The sequence below is a fragment of the Mytilus galloprovincialis genome, chromosome 1 (assembly GCF_965363235.1).
Source record: "Mytilus galloprovincialis chromosome 1, xbMytGall1.hap1.1, whole genome shotgun sequence".
In the NCBI taxonomy this organism is placed as follows: Eukaryota; Metazoa; Mollusca; class Bivalvia; order Mytilida; family Mytilidae; genus Mytilus; species Mytilus galloprovincialis.
In genome coordinates, this window is record NC_134838.1 from 81,207,874 (window position 1) to 81,220,841 (window position 12,968).

Genomic DNA, 12,968 nt, shown 5'->3' on the forward strand with positions numbered 1-12,968 from the left:
AAAATAACTGTTGGTTGAGTTTTGTTGGGCCAACGTCGGTTTCTTGTTGTGCTGCCAACGCCAACTATTTACCAACTGTGCCAACCAATCACCAATGTTGGCCCAACAAAGTATTGCTATCTGGGGATGACAATCATGACACCTTCAAAGCGAAACAGGATTGGGCAAGAACGTATTGACTTCTATTTCACAATTCCACGAGACAGAAAGTTATACTCTATAACACTTTCATGAAAAAAAAAGTTCCACAGCAATATTATTTACCTACGAAAACATGTGTAACCCCAAACGCCCCAGCCTATTTCAACTAGACTAACATAGCTGAATGGACCTGAATGATGATCCCCAGTCAGGATAGGCTCTAGATAGATTTAAAGTCTAAGGTATGAATCATGTTTGAGAAGGCAGTCTGAGATATTTGAAACTGGTTAAGTTTTATATTTAGTAAGGAAAGTTTTTATTTTTTTCAGGTCCCGCGCGCGACGGTTGAGGCGAAAACTTTGTATATTTCTTTCTTTTTAGGTGGAGACATTAGACAGACAACATGCATATATAAATAAATTTGGTGTATTTACTGTCTTCTGATTGGTTAAAAGAATTAGCTTTATTTTCAATGTTATCAATTTTTATGGCGACACGCCCATTCTAACGTTGTGTATTCATACGCAAACATCTGTGTACGTTGTTATTCGTATAAATATACATCTTTGAGCCTTATTTTTGATAGAAATTTATTTATAATGAATGGCAATAATTTATTTTGAATTTATTGAACCATAAAATTAATTTTTGACTCTTCACATTTAACATAATCCGCTGTGCGGATTATTCAATGTGAAGAGTCAAAAATTAATTTTATGGTTCAATAAATTCAAAATAAATAACAGCCATTCATTAAATAACGAGGGAATACACACAATGTATATTTCTATTGTCATTGTAGGAAATTGACGTTTCGACCACAGTTCACGAGCAGTGCATGCTTTGGATCTAATTTATCCTGTGTAATTTTAAAACACGATCATTGATTATTTTCTTACAATGTACATTTCTCAATAGCAGCTTGTAACACAAATTTTAATATAATATAGGAGCAGACATTTTATTGTAGGATTTCATTGAGAGCGATTTTTACGGCATTGCAATTTCTTTTCTCTACGGAAATTCTTGGGAGGTAGCTGCACCACGTTGTTTTGTGAACGGTTTTGATACATGTATGCCCTGCCGACTGCAATTTTTTAGGTCGATTAAACTTGTAGTTTTAGAGTATATCAGATAACTTGCAAGCATGTGGGTTTTTTTTCAGAAGAGATCTATGTAGATACAATATTAAAGAGAAAAAAAAACGGAGTTGTCGTTCTTCTCCGTTGATAGGATAGATAGCAGCTTCATTCAACAGTTGTAAGTGGAGGGTAAAAACAAATTAGAAGGCAAAAGGAGGTCCAGGGGGGACATTTTTAAAAATAAAAACGGTACATACAAATAGTTAAAAACGCCGTTTTACAATATGAATCAATTGCTTAAAAAAAAAGAAATTGTAAACGGTCTCCCCCCTCCTTAAGAAACAGGATTGATTGCTTAATGTGTGTTTGTTTGTTTGTTTGTTTGTTTGTTTCTTTCTGCAAGGGATATATTATTGTGTTACCCATGCCAAGAAATCCTCGCTAAAAATTCCGGTCGACCTCCTACGGCAGTCATTAGTAGCTAAAGATTTGATTTCATTCAAGAATTTAATTTATGACCTTCATGTACGTGTCGCTTAGAACACGGCCATATACCAAATGGTCAATATTAATCATCCATATAATTTGCTTTATGGGATATTTGCAGAATTTCAACGGAGGCAATTTAATAAACATGATGAATAAAAAAAACGGGCGTATTTTTTGGGGGCTGGGGTTTGCACGTGTGACTGGAATGTCTGTTTCGCCGAACTGATAAAAATATTTTTTTCAAGACCAAACTGCAACCGGCTGCTTGATGTGGCCTTTATGTCTCCATTTGTCGACCGTCATTCAGAAATTCGTTGTCATTTCAGACTCATTCGTAGCCTTTGGTTAATTTGGAACCCCTCACTTCCCTTAATTTTGTTGGGTGAAACATATCAACCAAACATTTGGATAAAAATTGCTTGATTGTCTTTCTTAAATCGTGTCGGTCGTATTGTAAATTTCATTGAATAGACCGGCGTATATCTGGTTTACAACAAGAAATCTGTGAGGTAATTCTAACTTAACTTACAACAAACCAGAATTTTCCATGTCTATTTTTTACTGACAAGTCCCACATGTAACATAGCAGTACATAGCTTTGGATCCATACTATCATTTTATGATAGACAATTAATAGGGAGAACACAGCATAAAAAATGTCCAACCCTTATACTTTACAGCAACTATAAAATGCACATGCCCAAATTAGGAACCGTCTAAAAGGTGCATGTTACACTTATTTTATGTTTTTTAGCCCCAAAAAGGTCCCAAATTTTTTCTTTTTTTTCTTTAAAAAACTTCACCCCTTTCTAAAATCCTGGATCCACCCCTGGCAATCTGTGTCAATATCAACTAAGAGATGAAACAGACAAATGAAAAACTAATAAAATTAAATTCAGATTTTTCATATCTGTGAAAGTTATGGTATTTTGATGACTTGCATTTAGAATATTTTAATCAGAGTCGGTAAAATAGAGTACGTTTCTGTGATATTTTGCTTTTAAAACTTTTCAGATTAATAGACATGATTCTACGGAAGCCCATTTAGGACCTCCCAAAAATATAATTTGAATTTGAAATCACGAGTTTAAACCGTTTTCACTAATTGTATAATTTGTTATAACAGATTAAATATGTGATAACGAATTGGTGGAAATCGTTATAACAGATTTTGTAATTCGTAATTACGAATTAAATTCGTTATTACATTTTTTTTGTAATCTGTGATAACGAATTAAACTCATTATAACGAATTGTATAATTGGTAATAACGGATTATATTCGTTATAACGAATTCGTGGAACTCGTTATCACAGTTTTTATCGTAATTTGTGATTGTGAATTAAAATTCATTATTACAGATTTTTAGCTCACCTGACCATAGGGTTAAATGAGCTTTTCTCCTTACTTCGCGCCCGTCGCTGTGCATAACTTTACAAAAATGTTCTTTACTGAAACCTTTGTTTGGCCAAAGTTAAACAATCTTGAACATAATCAATTTAGTTTTAACACATTTTATTTGCAAAATTAGCAAAAAGAATTGAACACAAACTGAAACAATATTTGTGACGTCTTCTCAATGTACAAATATAAGAACAAAACACTACATCTTTATTGTCGTATAAACGGAGGGATTAACTCACAAACTGATATGTAAATTTATTAACCAACGACCCAATTTACACATCAAAACACTCTAAAAAACATTGTCCAATCCTCATATTTTTTTTTACTGATAATCCTCATATTTTTTTTTACTGATAATGAGGAGGCCTTCATTTATATTTTTATTCCTTAATTTTTATTTCAAGTCTTTTTAAAGCGGTGAATATCGTTAGTGTGTATCGTGCATGAATACATTTTATATCGCGGAAATGCAAGTATGGTTTATCAAAGTGTAAACCTAGGAAAGAAAATCTATGTTTTAGTCATTATCAAATAATTCTTAAGTTATAAGCATGTCAACAAGTGATTAGTCTGTTAGATTCCTACGTTTTACACTTCGATAAACCATGTTGCCGTAACTACTTCTGTTTCTAATGTGTAAAATATATTCATGGGCGCACGGAGGAAAACGCCGATCTAAAAAGACTTTAAATAGAAAATAATAAATACAAATGTATCGGTTACAAATCATCATTGTTAACCACATGTTATCTGCCCCCGCCGAAAGGCGATGGGAGCATTAAGTCTAGCCCTTGGCAGTCCGTCGCGTACATTCCAAAAAAATGAGTTCGGCTCTCTTACTTTAGTTCGTCTCCACCAAATATTATCAATTGAACTCAAAAACTATGCTTATAACAACAAAACACATATAAAATTTAAAATTAAATGCATGGCGTCACTTCAGTTTTATACTGTTCTTGAGTTGTGCCCCTTTAAAAATGAACAAAGTACCGAGTCAGGAATATGACGGTTGTTGTCCATTCGTTTCAACTTTGATGTCTTATATCATTGGATTCTGTCATTTAGTTAGGGACTTTCCGTTTTGAATTTTCCTCGGAGTTCCATATTTTTGTGATTTTACTTTTTAGTGCTTAATCTTCGTTTCCGTTCTTTAACTTTAGTTTGCCTCAACCAAATGTTATTAAACTACTGCACAATGTTTATTAACACATAACAAAATTAAAAAATATTGAACATAGACGGGCGCAAAATGAGGCCTGCGAAAAGCTCGCCTAACCCTGTGTGTCAGGTGAGCTTAAAATCTGTGATAACGAATTTTAATCCGAAATCACAAATTACAATGAAAATTGAGATAACGAGTTCCAATTCGTTATCACAAATTTAATCTGTTATAACGAATTATATAATACGTGATAACGATTTAAATTGGTGATTTCGAATTCCGGGGAAGCCCATTTTATTAGAGCCTCCCAAAAATATAATTTGAATTCGAAATCACGAATTTAAATCGTTATCTCGTATTATATAATTCGTTATAACAAATTAAATTTGTTATCACAATTTTTTATAATTTGTGATAACGAATTAAAATCGTTATATCGAACTGTATAATTGGTTATTACAGGTTATATTCGTGATAGCGAATTTGTGGAATTCGTGATAACAGTTTTTATTGTAACTTGTGATTTCGGATTAAAATTCATTAATATCACAGATTTTTATATCACCTCTGGGAACAGTATATCTAACTATATATGTCCCTGCTCACCTGAACCACAGGGCTTAGAAGCTACGGTATTGAACTACTACTCAATGTTTATTTACACAAAACTTAGATCAAGTTTGAAATTGGTTGGTGTCACTTTTACCGTTTTTGAGATGTACCGCCAATTTACAAAAAACATAAAATAAAAAAAAAGTCCCTTTACCGGCTAAGTGTCCTATCTGTTTTGCGAATTTTTCAAATTCATTAAAATTAAATTGCTTGTGGTCAATTTTGTTTTACTTGGCCAAAAGGTTTCAGTGAAGAAGTTTTTCCTAAAAGTTATGAACAGCGACGGGTGAGCGGGTGAGGATAAAAGCTCACTTAACCCTGTGGTTAAGATGAGATAAAAAAAACTAATTCCGCAAATTCGTTATCACAAATATAATCCGTTGTAACCAATTTTACATTTCGTTATTACGATTTTAATTCGTTATCACTAATTACAAAAAAAAAAGTATATTTTGGGAGGTCCTAAATGGGTTGCCGTAGTATAACATGTATAACATGTATAACAACCTAACATTGAATGTATAAGACTCACTCTTTTTACAAATCGTATATGCATACATCATCGAGTCTCATAGCTGGACATCGAGAACGTAGAAACATCGATGACTTCATTGTGTACCTTATTGAATTTGAATATGAAAAATGAACAAAACTGGCAGACTACGACCGTAAACAAAAGTAATAATCAAATACAAACTCTAAAAACAAACTGGACCACAGACCAATCCCGTCGAAGGCATTATTTAATAAAGCATAACAAAACAAAAAAAAGCTATCATGAAATTACTCGATGAGGAGAAAAGGGTTGTCATTTTAATGTCATTAATTGTTTTAGTTTTGATATGTATAAAGTGCTTTCTCATAATGAGTATCATAGCTGGACATCTGAAACGTGATTTCCTCAAAGAAACATCTTTGATTTCATTGTGTACCTTTTGAAATCTGAAATAGAACAAATCAACTACGGCCGTAAACTAAAGTAATAATTAAAACAAACGCTGAAAACAAACTGGGTCACTAATAAATCCCACTGAAGGCATTATTCAATAAAGCATTACAAAACAAGAAAACTTTCATACTATTACTCAGTGAGGAGAAAAAGGGTTGTCATTTTAATGTAACGTTTTGATGATTTGTTTACTTAAAAATCTTTTGAGGTATTCAGATGTGATAGAAATTATTTCATGCAATTACTTTCTCACCAAATACAACTTTTCTTCAAGGGCTCGATGATAACCGAAAAGAACTCCAACTAAATATTATTGTTGTCATTACATTTTTAGTTTCCATATCTTTGACTGAAAGAGTGTTCGCATATAAAATTGCAACCTAACATTGTATATCATGTATATAAAATTCACTAATTTTATTAATCGTATATGATATATTATATCGAGTCTCATAGATGGACATCGGAAACCTGATTTCCTCGAAGAAACATCTTTGATTTCAATGTGTACCTATTTAAATCTAAAAACAAACAAAACAACAACGACCGTAAACAAACGTGTTAATCATATACACACGCTGAAAACAAACTGGGCAACAGACCAATCCCCTTGAAGGCATCATTTAATAAAGCATTACAAAACAAGAAAGCTATCATACAATTACTCAACGAGGTGATAAAAGGTTGTCATTTTAATGTAACATTTTGGCGATTTGTTCCCTTAAAAATCTTTTGAAGTATTCAGATGTGATAGATATGATTCCATCCAATTACTTTCTCAAACAATTTTTTCTTCAAGGTCTCGACTATGACCGAAAAAAAACTAAACTGTAACGTTAATTGTTGACATTAAATTGTGGTTTTGATTATCTATGCAATTGCTTAGGCATATACAACGGTAAATTGTATATAAACATCAATATTTTTACAAATCATCTGTCACACAGTTATATTCGTTCTCAAGGTCATAGGTAGCCATCAGAAAAGTAGATTTCAAGTACGTTTCCTCTCAGAAACATGTATGCTTTCATCTTGTACCTTTCTAAATTTAAAAATGAACAAAACAACTACGGCCTTAAAACGCTTATACAAATTGGACCTCAGATCGATTCCGTTTAAGGCCATATTTAATAAAGCAAAACAAAACAAGAAAACTACCGTAAAATTACTCGATGTGGAGAAAAATGGTTGTCATTTTAATGTAACGTTTTGGTGATATGTTTACTTAAAAATCTTTTGAAGTTTTCAGATGTGATAGATATGATTCCATCCTATTACTTTCTAAAAAAATACAACTTTTCTTCAAGGGCTCGATGATTACCGAAAAAAATAACTCCAACTGTTACCATAGTTACGTCATTTGTTGTCATTAAATTTTTAGTTTTGATATGTATAAAGTGCTTTCGCATATAACAACCTAACATTGTATATAAGAATCACTAATTTTATTATACATTTATATATCGAGTATCATAGCTGGACATCTGAAACGTGATCTCCTCAAAGACTTTGATTTCATTGTGTACCTTTTGAAATTTGAAATAGAACAAATCAACTACGGCCGTAAACAAAAGTGATAATCAAAAACAAACGCTGAAAACAAACTGGGTCACAGACAAATCCCGCTGTAGGCATTATTCAATAAAGCATAACAAAACAAGAAACCTTTCATACTATTACTCAGTGAGGAGAAAAAGGGTTGTCATTTTAATGTAACGTTTTGATGATTTGCCTGATTAAGGAACTCGGGATAAATGAGAGGGAGGACAGGGGTAAGGGAGGCAGGGAGAAAGGGGGTAGGAGAAAAGAGAAAGGGGGTGGGAGAAAGGGGGTAGGAGAAAGGAGAGGAAGGCTGGGAGAAAGGAGAAAAAGTTGGAGAAAGGAGAAAAAATAAAATATCTCTCCTTTTAAAAAATTATCTAATATTTCAAGAAAAAATATCTCAAAAGGAGATGTTTTATTCTAATGGGAGAAAGGAGAGCGGGGGTAGGAGAAAGGAGAAGAGGGGTGGGAGAAGGGAGAAGGGTACCCCCTGTCCTCCCCCTCATAAATAACACACTTGGAAGTCCTACATATACACTAAGTACGCTTACGAAGCAGGAGATCCTGGAAAACCACAAATCGGTTCTAATCTCCTTTAACAATGTTTAATTGGTGTTAATCCAAAGGATGAAGACCAGGATCTTCCATCCTTATATTGGATTCCTAAGCTTCATAAGAATCCTTATAAGGAAAGGTATACTGCAGGTTCTTCCAAGTGTTCCACTAAACCCCTTTCTAAAGTTCTTACTACCATATGATACTCACTGCAGTCTAAGAAGGATTTCAGAAATATTCCGAAACGGCAGATTCAAGAAGTGGTGTTAATCAGATGTGGATACTGAAAAATTCAAAAGAGTTACTTGGTGAATTTACAATATCAATCATTAAAACATTGACCCAACATTAAAACCTTTGATTTTTCAACTCTTTATACCACTATTCCACATACTAAACTTAAAGCTCGACTGAAAGAACTCGTCAGCTTATGTTTCTTTAACAAAAAGGGCACTCTTCCTTTGTGAAAAATCATACAGAGTCAAGGAAAAAATGCACCGAAGAGGATATCACTGCCATAGTGGACTTTTTAAGTGACAACATATTTGTTGAATTTGGAGGCTTGGTCTTCCAACAGACTATTGGAATCCCAATGGGTACCAATTGTGCTCCTCTACTTGCAGATTTGTTTTTGTATTTCTATGAAGCAGAATTTATCCAAGGGCTTGTACAGAAAGGAGAAAAGAAATTAGCCCAGTCTTTTAATTTCACCTTTCGGTATATTGATGATGTACTGTCTCTTAATAATAATAGATTCAGTGATCACTTACATTTAATATATCCCAGTGAACTTGAAATTAAAGATACTACCGACACAGATAAATCTGCTTCATATTTAGACCTTTTTCTCGAAATGACTACTGATAGTAGGTTGAATACCAAAATTTATGACAAACGCGATGATTTTAATTTTCCTATAGTCAACTTTCCATTTCTGTGTAGCAACATCCCAGCGGTACCAGCATATGGAGTATATGTGTCTTAATTGATACGTTACTCTAGAGCTAGCTCAAAGTACGTTGATTTTGTTGAACGAGGAATACTGCTTTCTCAAAAGTTGCTAAGACAGGGCTATGAATCAATCAAATTAAGATCATCACTCAAGACATTTTACGGCCGCCATCATGAGCTGATTGGCCATTATGACACAAGTGTGTCAGAAATCATATCTGATATTCTTCCTCAGTCATAAGAACCGTCCATCATTACCGAACTGAACACAGAAATAACACGACGGGTGCCGTATACGGTGCATGAAATGCTTACCCTTCCGGAGCACCTGATTTCACTCCCGGTTTTTAGTGGAGTTCGTGTTGTTACTTATTTATTATTTATAACTGTTGATATAAATGTCCTTTGGTTTTTTGAGTCTTTGTTTATTCCTTGGTTTTGATTGTTATTGTCTTGTTTACTTAAAAATCTTTTGAAGTGTTCAGATGTGATAGAAATGATTTCATGCAATTACTTTCTCACCAAATACAACTTTTCTTCAAGGACTCGATGATAACCGAAAAGAACTCCAACTATATATTATTGTTGTCATTAAATTTTTAGTTTCCATATCTTTGACTAAAAAAGCATTCGCATATAACATTACAACCTAACATTGTATATCATGTATATAAAATTCAATAATTTTATTAATCGTATATGATATATTATATCGAGTCTCATAGATGGACATCGGAAACCTGATTTCCTCGAAGAAACATCTTTTGATTTCAATGTGTACCTTTTTAAATCTAAAAACAAACAAAACAACAACGACCGTAAACAAACGTGTTAATCATATACAAACGCTGAACACAAACTGTGCAACAGACCAATCCCTTTGAAGGCATTATTCAATAAAGCATTACAAAACAAGAAAGCTATCATAAAATTACTCAACGAGGAGATAAAAGGTTGTCATTTTAATGTAACGTTTTGGTGATTTGTTTACTTAAAAATCTTTTGAAGTATTTAGATGTGATATAAATGATTCCATCCAATTACTTTCTCACAAAATACGACTTTTCTTCAAGGTCTCGACTATGACCGAAAAAAACTAAACTGCAACGTTAATTGTTGACATTAAATTGTGGTTTTGATTATCTATGCAATTGCTTTGGCATATACAACCGTAAATTGTATATAAAAATCACTATTTTTACAACTCATCTGTCACACAGTTATATTCGTTCTCAAGTTCATAGGTAGCCATCAGAAATGTAGATTTCAAATACGTTTCCTCTCAGAAACATGTATGATTTCATTTTGTACTTTTCTAAATTTAAAAAATGAACAAAACAACTACGGCCTCAAACAAAAGTGATAATCAAATACAAACGCTTATACAAATTGGGCCTCAGATCGATTCTGTTTAAGACCATATTTAATAAAGCAAAACAAAACAACGGAAAACTACCGTAAAATTACATGACGAGGAGTAAATAGGTTGTCCTCTTAATGTAACGTTTTGGTGATTTGTTCATTGAAAAAACTTTTGAAGTATTCAGATGTAATATTAATGATTCCTTGTCATAACATTCTCACAAATACATTTTTCTCTTCGAGAGCTCGACGATTACCAATAAAAATAAGAACTGCAGCTACAGAATCACCATAGACGGACAGTAGTAGGCAAACTGAAAAAAAAAACTGTATATCTGTATCTGTATCTGTATTAGTACGTGTAGAAAAATCCTGTTAAGGCTTTTATACACGGTGGAGAAGAGCGCCGTTGTTATGAGCGATGTTCTTGTAGGGCGGTCTTAAATGAGGGTAGTAATGACCTTTACCGTCAGGCGTCAAACGGTCATTTTCGCCTACCGTTAGCGGCAAATTGGTGAAAATTTTACAGTGATTCGTCGAAATATTCTTATCGTGATTCGTCAGAGGTCTCAAATAATTATCGTTAGCGTCATTTTTGGAAAAAAAATAACGTGATGCGTCAAAATCAGTAGATTTTTTATCGTCTTAAAAAGAACGTATACATTTTATCGTCATGCGCCAAAAATTACCGTTACCGTCATTTGACAAGAATTTTTACCGGTATGCGGTACCCCATTACAACCCTCTTAAATGTCTCTACAGAACCTGCATGCACAAATTTATCTGGTAGTTGGTTCCAGTCTGAATAGTTGTTTCCACGAAAAATGAATGTTTATACTGTGGCTTGTTGCCATACACAAAAAGGAAATATATCCAATAACACAAACCACAGTACAACATCGATTCAACATCTTACTGGGCAACCACTGAGCTACAAATATCAACAGACCAGAATTTGCCGAAACAGAAAGATACGCATAATAAATATCCCATCGCCAATGTTAATGCAAATACCGACATATGCAGGCAATAAGCCAAATATAGACTATCATAATGCTCACCATCAACACATGTGGCCAAAGACTGCGTCAAACTCCGCAACGTAAAACAAACAACAACTTAATGCCATTGAATAGAAATATTATACCAACTTCAGAACACGTCTTTTAAGGCACAACAAAGCCCCAAACTGAACCGCATGCATTTAACAGAAGAAACAGGGGTCGAAAAATCAGAGAGTTCTCAACTACAACTTGTTTCATTCAACTGTAAAACATGTCATTATTATTGTGTTGACCAATAATACATAAACTTTTATAAAGTAATGATATAAATCTCATTCTTCTTGCCGCTATAAATATGTTTATTTTTGTCGTCTGTTGTTGCTTATTGACGCTGCTTGTTGCTTATTAGCGAGGCTACACTACCAGCATATTTGTATGTATGTGTATGTAGATTCCTCCATTATTGGTTGCAACCCTCAATATATGTGAGGGTATAGTGAAATCCGTGTATACTTCCAACAAGTTCATCCACTATGGCGCATCATTAGGGTCAATAGTATATTTTGTTGCAAATGCTATATTAAATACCGCAAATGCTATAATAGATATAGCAAATGCTACAAATAATACTACAAATGCGACTAATTGTAACTGCAATTGCGACAATTGTAACTGCAAATGCTATTTTTGTTTAAAATGTAGCATTTGCTATTCTCTCACGTATTAAAAGGGTCAAAAGTAAATTATAACAAAAGCAACATATTATAGCATTTGTACCATTTGTAATTTCATTTAGCAAATGCATTTACATAAATTGTCAATATTACACATAATGGGAGGGCTTATCCAAAGTGATAATTAAGGTTTTCTAATTATTAGGGAGAAAGGAAGGAGCTTAGAAATTATCTTATAATTTTCATGTGTACCATACATGACATGTTAATAACATTATTCTCCATTCTAAAGTAGTGTTGATTATGTCATGAGTGACGCACTTTGATGCGACTGTCATAAAAGTGAGCGGTTTAGAGCTATAAAACCATGAAAACCAGGTTCAATCTACCATTTTCTACATTTGAAAATTCCTGTACCAAGTCAGGAATATGACAGTTGTTGTCCATTCGTTTGATGTGTTTTATCCTTTGATTTTGCCATTTGATTAGGGACTTTCCGTTTTGAATTTTCCTCGGAGTTCAGTATTTTTGTGATTTTACTTTTTGAATGCCAGTGCTGATATTTAATGGGTTTGCTAAAAATCAACTTTGTCCAGTATGAAATCATGCGAACTTTGATATCTAAACTAATAGGATAACGCCCTAGTTCTCCATATATAACACAAATCGGTTTAAAAGATTTTAGATGGAGAAGAAGTTTACAAAACTTCAAATAAACTCTTTCTAATATATCATTATTTCCAAATCTCAAAATTTCACAGCCGTAAAGTAAAACAAATATAACCACTTTATCAAATAAATCTAAATGACATCTTTTGATAAGCAATGCTTTCTTCCTTTTTTTATAACTTCATATATAGCTTTCGTAGCTTTTTCTGCGAGATGCTTCTTGTTTGCTTTAAATTAACCATTTTTAGAAAAATAAATCCCAAGATAATTAAACTCAAAGTCAGAGTTGCCAAAATTAAATTTAAGGTTAGCAGGTTGTCTACCACTACAAAGAAATCATGATTTTAGTCTTGTCTGCATTGATTTTCA